Genomic DNA, 8,263 nt, shown 5'->3' with positions numbered 1-8,263 from the left:
CCCGTTTGGGGCATGCAGGAGGCAGCTGGTCAATGATTCTCATCATTGATATTTCTCTCTCTCTCTCTGTCCCCCTCTCCTCTGAAATCAATAAAAATATATTTAAAAATAATAAAAAACCAGAACTGATTGTGTTCCATATTAGCTGAAAATTCTCCCACTGCTTCCCAGTGGGTAAAAGACCTTAGTCCGTAGTAAGCTCCTCACCACTTTCCCCTTGCCTCCTTCATGCAACCCCTCCCAGATGGACTCCAGTGGAGAGAAACTCCTCAAATGCCCACTCTCACTCTGAAGCTCAACCCATCTTTGGGGAAAACTTGTCTCCTGTATTTTCACTGGGAATATATTTAAGTTTCAGCCCAAATGTCACCTCTTAAACCCTGCTGGACCTCATCCCTCTAGCCAGAATTAATCTCTTGTGAACACTTCTGTGGAGCCTTTTTTAGCCACTAGACAAATATGCCAGGCACGGTGCTATCGCCTAGCTTGGGTCATTCTGCATGAGGCCAAGGCCCTACTTAGCATGTGGGGCACATCTGGGTGAATTACAGACACACACCCCTTTTTCTGGGTGGCGCAGCCCCTGAGCCAGGGCAAAGGCTTGTCAAATGGAGTCTGTCCAAACTACTAGTACAAGCATAAATTGTGACTATAGTGACCCTATAACTTAGTGCTTTAATTAGAGAAGTGTAGGTTGAGGACGCTTTGTATATTGAGCTCTTTGAGGGAAGTGCATGCAGTTTCTCAGCACACAGCTTTCACATAGCAAGTGCTTAGTACATACCTATGAAAATTGGGGAATACATTGAAAGAATGTTTCCTAGAACCACCCTGTGTGTGCTGGGGAAGAGGAGGCAGGGGAAGAGCTAAATTTCTTTAAAATTTTTTATGAGATAGAAACCACTCTCTTCTGGAGTCTGCGTGAACCTCAAGGATTCTCTGAGACCCGTGTTTTGCAACCTTGGCTGTACATTAGAATCACCTGGGAAGCGTGGACAACGACGCATGCTCAGACCAAGTCAATCAGAATCTCAGCTGTGGGGCCAGAAAGTCTTTTTTTTTTTCTTTTTGTTTAAAATCTTCCAAGGTGATTTCAATGTGTAGCTGAGGCTGAGAACCACTGAATTGGAAGGACTTGGCAAGGGAAGGTGAGGACTTGTGCTCTTGTTCTGTGTGAAGAGAGCTCTGCAAAACATAAAAGGTACAGACTAAAACAATATCGACAGCGGGCTGGGACAGGTGGGAAGACGCTGGGTGATAGCAGATCTTTCCTGTGTCTGGCTTGCATGGCAACAGCATTATATTGGTGGCAGCCCTGGGAAGGGAAACATGGACGCTGCCACGTGTTTGAAAGCTTCTCAGGAAGCCAGCCCGCAGCTGTCGAGCTGACTGTCCCCGGGCTTCCTAAGAACTAAACGTTTTCTTCCACAAGTTGTAAAAATAAGCAAAGAAAAAGTCCCTTTGGCCTGTGAGGGTTTGCTCTAAGGTAACCTTTTTTGTGTTATACTGTGGACTGCTGAGATGGGGTTTGCTCTGTCTGGCAAATGCTGAATCTGCTGAGCCTAAAACGGTACGTACTTGGAGGATGACTTATGCACACATTTCTCAATGAACTTAATTTTTTAGAGCAGTTTAAAGCTCACCAACAAAGTTGAGTAGAAAATACAGATTTTCCCAAGTAACTCAGCATGCTCATCATTAACACCTTTCCCAAGTGGGGTACATTTGGTACAGTTGGCTACCATTACCTTTTCTCTAGATGAAATCATGACTTTTTTCTATTTTCTCAGAAAAACTGATGTAATCAAGAGTCAAAGAAGAGATAGTCTTGGGAGGATGTGTATTTCCAGACTGCTCAAAGCTGTCCAAAACCAACTGACCAAAGCCTTTGATTAGGGGGAGAGCAAAAGACAAATTATTTCTTTACTTCCAGATAGCATGTTACCAAATGAAAGTATAATTTGGTGGTGCATAGAATGTTTAACCCTTTACATGAAAACATTGTTTATATATTAATTGATTGATTGATTTAGGATTAAGAGCCACTTTATTCTTTTTTGGTTTATTTTCTTTATTTTTTATTTTTCAACTACTGTTTACCTTTGATATTATCTTGTGCTGGTTTCAGGTGTACAGCATAGTGGTTAGACAATCATATACTTTAAAAAGTGTTCCCCCAATATTTACCTGGCACTTTACATGGTTATTACAATATTATTGACTGGATATTCATATATGCTATACTCTACATCCACATGACTATAACTACCAATTTTTTTAAAAACCAATTTGTACTTCTTAATCCCTTCATCTCTTTCACCCAGTTTACCGCTCCCTTCCTCCTCTGGCAACAAGCAGTCCTCTCTTTGCATCTATGAGTCTGTTTCAATTTTGTTTGCTTGTTCATTTTGGAGAACTTTTTGTTAGATAATCAGGGAATTTTATATGAACTGCAAGAATTAGGTGCAATTGAATAATGTAAGATGAAGATACAAGGAGGGGCATTGTAATGTTTGCAGTAATTTTTTTAAAGGCCAGAAGCCACTGCAGGCCTGCACTCAATTCTAGAACTCTTCCTGGCAGCCGGAAAGGACTTCTTAGAGGGAGGACAGTAAACTCGGTCCTGTCAGGGGCAGGAAGTTGGCAGAGTGACCCTAGCAAATGCCCAGTGAGAGAGCCCTGGCCAGAATGTTAGCTGAATTTTTGTTCTTTTTTAACAGCTTTATTGGAAGATAATTCACATACCACATTCTGTTTCCTAAATATCAGTCCTGAATCCACGGTTAATTGACTCCGCCTTACACTTGAATATGGGCATTTGCTGGATGTTATTAGTTATGTGGGCAGACATATCAAGGGCAAATATCAAGTTCATGAAACATGGTTTATAGTGGAACAATCTGGAACTTAGGCACTTGTGTTCTCATTTGAAATTACCAATCCTGTGCCTTTGGGCAAATCAAGCTTCTCAGGTCTCAGTTTCTCTGTCTATAAAATGAAGAGGTTGACTGCGATCTCTTGAGTAACTGTGAGCTCTGTGCTGCTATGGAAGTGCACACACTGAACAAGCTGGAGGTTTACATTAAATGCATTTGATGGCACAAAGGTGGTGACAGGGAAATGCAGGAAGGACAGACAGAAGAAAGCCATGGGTTTGGAGAAACTCTTCAGTCTGTGATCTCACTTGCCTTTTGTAAAGAACCCTTGGCGTCTAAGTTTCTAAGACAAAAGTCACTCTCCCAGGGCTGAGACTGCTTGGGTCTGAGATGTTAGCTCAGTGATGGGGAGTGTGGCAGTAATTCAATATTTTCCATCAATTGATGCCTGAAGCCTCTGGGGTGGGTGGGGAGGGGACGTGTGTATATGAGATGAAATAGAATATTGAGGTCCCTTAATTTTACCCACAGGAGGGGAGAAAGAGCATTGGTGACAAGACTGTGTCTTCCCTAAGTTGAAGAGTTTAAAAGTTGAGCTAAAAGTAACAATATTAACACAAATTCCTCTTTTGGTAAGTTTTATAAATGAGGAAACAGATCCATCAAGGTTATATGATGTAGGCCAATTTGAGTTAAAGCAAGGCTAAGAATTGGCTTATGATGGAGTGGAAGGGGCCCATAAATGTAAGGGTAATGAACATGCCATTCATTGTGGTATTCTCCAGCTCCTAGTCCAGTGCCTGACACATAGTAGGTGCTTCATAAGCAATGGTCATCACTGACCAATTGACTGACTTTCTGAATGAATGCATGCTTCCACGTTGTGTTCCCTGGTAACCAGCTGGACCAACACATGATCCATTTCAAGCAGAGGAAAAAAATAAATTGATATATCTATGATGCAAACAGTATAACTGAGTAAACAATGATATGAAATGTCTCTAATTCATAATATTAATTGAAAAAAAAGAGAAGAACAATGTGTATAGTAGATTTCTTTTTGTCTGTATGTGTAACAGGGTATGGGCCTAAACAGAGGCTTCTTAATGTATAGACTCTGGGAAGGGGAGACAGGAAATGAAAAAGAGTGGAAAATTTATTTTCTATACACATTTATACTGTTTGACCATGTATCTATATTATTTAACAGGTAATTAATTTTAAACCTCAAAATAGCCAAACATTAGCTTCTTATTCAAGCAAGCGATTTTATTCATTATGTGAGTGGTGCTTTTAAAAAAAAGGAGATAAAAAGAGAATGGTGTTAGCACAATTGTCCTTCATTGATGAACTGATAACTAGTCCAGAGAGCTGAACTGTTTTCCTGGCCAAAAATGAATGTTTCATTTTCTGATTATTTCCATCAGCCCTGCCCTCCATTGTTCACAGGACTGGACGACAAGTCTCTTCTAGAACATTGGTTCTCAAAGTGAGGTTCCAAGACCAGCCATGTCAGCAATTCCAGGGAATTTGTTAGAAATACAAATTTTTCTAACCCCAGACTGAGTAAATCAGGAATTCTAGTAATTGAGCCCACACATCTATAGTTTTTAATATATATATATTATTTCAGAGAGGAAGGAAGAGGGAGAGAGAGATAGAAACATCAATGATGAGTGAGAATCATTGATTGACTGCCTCCTGCATACCCCCTACAGGGGATCAAGTCTGAAACCTGGGCATGTGCCCTGACTGTGAATCAAACTATGACCTACTGGTTAATAGGATGAAGCTCAACCACTGAGCCACGCTGGTCTGGCCACACATCTGTGTTTTAACCAGACTTCCCAGGGGTTCAGATGCCCCTCCAGTCTGAGAGTCTTGCCTTAGTGGATCCTCCTTTAAACGGGAGAGCGGCAGTGGTTTCTTTGCTCTGCAAGCATTACTTGCACTTTTCCTGAAGTGGACCAATCTCACTCATCGCCTGCATCTTGCTCTCCTTTTCTCTTTATCCAGGGTCTTTGGAAGGGTCACGCACAGCCAAGGTGGGCCAGAGTGCTTATCTGCCCTGCCACTACTCTCCAACCACCTCAGAGAACCTTGTGCCCATGTGCTGGGGCAGGGGACCCTGTCCTGTGTCTCAGTGTCAGAGTGTGGTGCTCAGCACTGATGGAAGGCGCTTGAACTCCCAGAGATCCAGCAGATACCAGCTAAGGGGGAATGTCCACAGAGGAGATGTGTCCTTGACCATAGAGGATGTGACGTTAGCCGACAGTGGGACTTACTGCTGCCGCATCCAATTCCCAGGCCCAATGAATGATCAAAAATCAAACCTGGAGTTGGACATCAAACCAGGTGGGTGGGCTTTGCATGCATCCTTTATGAATAATTACCTGTAGATCATATTAAATATACCAATTGTTCTCACTTCTGTCCTTCCCAATGACAGTCCTGGTGGTGGTCCCCTAAGACTTACTGGCCCAGCCATATTTAATTCCTTCATCTATATTGAAACTTATGGATAGGATCTATATGATGGCAGGAAAGGCCTAGATCAATAGACTACTCTTTAGATTCACTTGAGGGCTTTTTTAACACCGATAGATATTGAGCCCTACCCACAAACCAGAGAAACCAGTGTCTCTGGAGGTAGAGCCTGAGCACTGGGAGTTTACAAAGTCTTCCCCAGGCGCTTCCTCCCCGCCTGAAGCCAGGATTGAGACCCACGGAACTGTGGGTATGCACTGGGGTGCATGTGCTTGTGTGTTTTAAGGTTTATGGAGCATGTACTTGTGGCTGATGGAGCTGAATTCAACTCCAGTTGTGCCGCTTACTAGCTGTGTAATGTTGCACCAGTTATTTAAACTGTGTGACCTTCTCCTCTATGAAACATGATAGTCCGTATCATATAGGCCATTGGAAGGATTTTAGGAGATGTATTGTGAAAAGCATTTAGTGTGTGGCTATTAGTTCTATTATTAACAATTAGACTGTGACGATGACAGTTCTTAAAATGTGTAACAAACATTTTTAAAGTGTAGTATACTCTCAAGGAAGGTGTCCAGGTTTGAAGGTGAGCATGTGTTTCTCTTTACTTGTTTTCCTTTGGATTCTTAGAAATAAGCTCTCTGCTCTCAGGGAAGCCTCATCCTTACATTGCTTTCTGACACTAGCCAAGGTCACCCCTAAGAGACTCCCGGGAGAGCTTTAACTACAGTCTTTCCAAGGATGTTCACTACCGAGGAACATGGCCCAGGCAATGTTACATGGGCGTAGGAGGAAGCCTTTAGTTCAGTGATGGTGAACCTTTTGAGCTCCGCGTGTCTGCATTTTGAAAAACCCTAACTTAACTCTGGTGCCGTGTCACATGTAGAAATTTTTTGATATTTGAAACCATAGTAAAACAAAGACTTATTATTTCTGATATTTATTTTATATATTTAAATGCCATTTAACAAAGAAAAATCAACCAAAAAAATGAGTTTGCGTGTCACCTCTGACATGCGTGTCATAGATTCGCCATAACTGCTTTAGTTGGTTTCTGAGTTCAGAGGATTTCAAATAAATGGAATTTGGAAAAAGTGAGGAAATGGTTTAGGAATTGATGCATGGATGTTTCTGTATATGAGCTAGAATTTGAGGCAAAAAAAAAAAAAAAAAGAAAGAAAGAAAGAAAAGGAAGGTGTTTGAGATAAACCTGTGCTGGGAAGAATGAGCCCCGGGCTAGGATTCTTGTTTAGTCACACACTAGCTCAGGGCCAGTGAACCAGGCCAATGACATAGCAGTGTTGTTTGTGCATTGATCACATGAATATGGTCTATGGGTTGATAAGGAGCAGTGATAACACTCACTATCTTTTTGAGTTCTGCCAAGGCCTGGATCTTAGGGAACATTCTAGTATGTGTAAAGGGGTTTGAAGGGAAAGTAATGAGGACTGAAAAGAGTCTGACATTTTGCATACACACACACACACACTCCAAAGTTATAGATACTTACAGAAATAGGTGAGCAAGTTCTTTTTGATTTGTAATCTCTTTTCTAGCAGTTGCTCAAGAAAATTTTATAACCGAGGTGACAGGTTTTAAGTCATGTCATCAAAGCCACACATTGGCACTCAGTAATGCCCAGCAAGCCTATATCTTTCTAGTGTGCTCTGAGATGAACATCCAAACCTCACTGCCATTCAAACCTCCCTCATTTCTCCCTCAATTATGAAATATCAAAGACCTGTTCCATCTGCTTTGCCTTAGCCAAGACTTCATTGAATCTCCTTTCCTCCTTCTCTCTAGAATTATCTCATGCTTTCTATTTATGCTATTTTCACTGGTATAAAAACATGCTCTAGTTTATACATTCCTCCCCAGCTACTACCATTTTTCTGCTCTCCTTCACAGCCATATTTCTCAGAAGAGTTGTTCCTATTTCTCACCTGCCCCCATACTTATCAACTTACCATATAGCTTCTACCCCCAAAGCACCATGGAAATACTTTAGTTGAGCTCACCAATAACCTTCCTTTTGTTAAATGCAATAGACACCTCTGTCTTCATTGTAATCAATCTTTCAACAATAATTAAGTTGATTCTCATTCTGGAAAGTCTTCCTTCTCTTGGCTTCTGAAACACCACTCTCCTACTTCACTGGCCATCCCTTTTCAGTCATTTTTATTGCCTTTTCTGCATGACTTTTAAATGTTGAGAATCCTCAGGGCTGACCGTTTTCCTCTTTCTACACTACCACATGAAGATCTATATTTCCATAGACTTAAATGTCATCCTTAGTATTGTTATAGGTTAGTAAGAAGCTAGAAAAAATCCAGGGCAGGAGACTAGGGAAACTGAAACGAGAAAAATAAACAAGGTCAAACAGTTTAGCAGCCTGCAGCCAGCTTGTAAATAGCAAGCCCTTATCTTTCCCACCCAAGGACACTTGAGAGCAAATGGTTAATGTCTCCAAAGAATGCAGGAGAGAAGGTGGAAGGGGGAGAGAAGGAGAATTTTAATGTATCTTCTCCCAATCAGAGTATACATAGCTTAAATCACCCTGACACCAACCAAAAGACAGTAAAGAGGAGGGAGGAGGAAGGACGAGTGCAGTTATGTCATTCTACTGTTTAAATAGAGAAGCCAGCAGTTTTGGGATATAATTGTCAGGTGCTTCTCATAAAGTCTGGGAAAGCCATAACAAAGTAAGGGAGAGAGATCTTCAGCGTTAACCTGTACCAGGATATGCAGAGAGGAATTTAAAAATCTATAGACAGAAAAGTACATAAGGCAGAAACCAACAACTGGACTCACCCCCCACCCTCTCATTCCTAGGATAGGCTGAGAGAGTCCATCTGCATGTTATGAAGGAGGGTAGATCTGCTTGCCTTGCTTCTTTAAGA

Source organism: Myotis nattereri (assembly GCF_964212035.1).
Source record: "Myotis nattereri genome assembly, chromosome: 5".
Classification (NCBI taxonomy): domain Eukaryota; kingdom Metazoa; phylum Chordata; class Mammalia; order Chiroptera; family Vespertilionidae; genus Myotis; species Myotis nattereri.
This window is presented reverse-complemented; position numbering follows the sequence as displayed.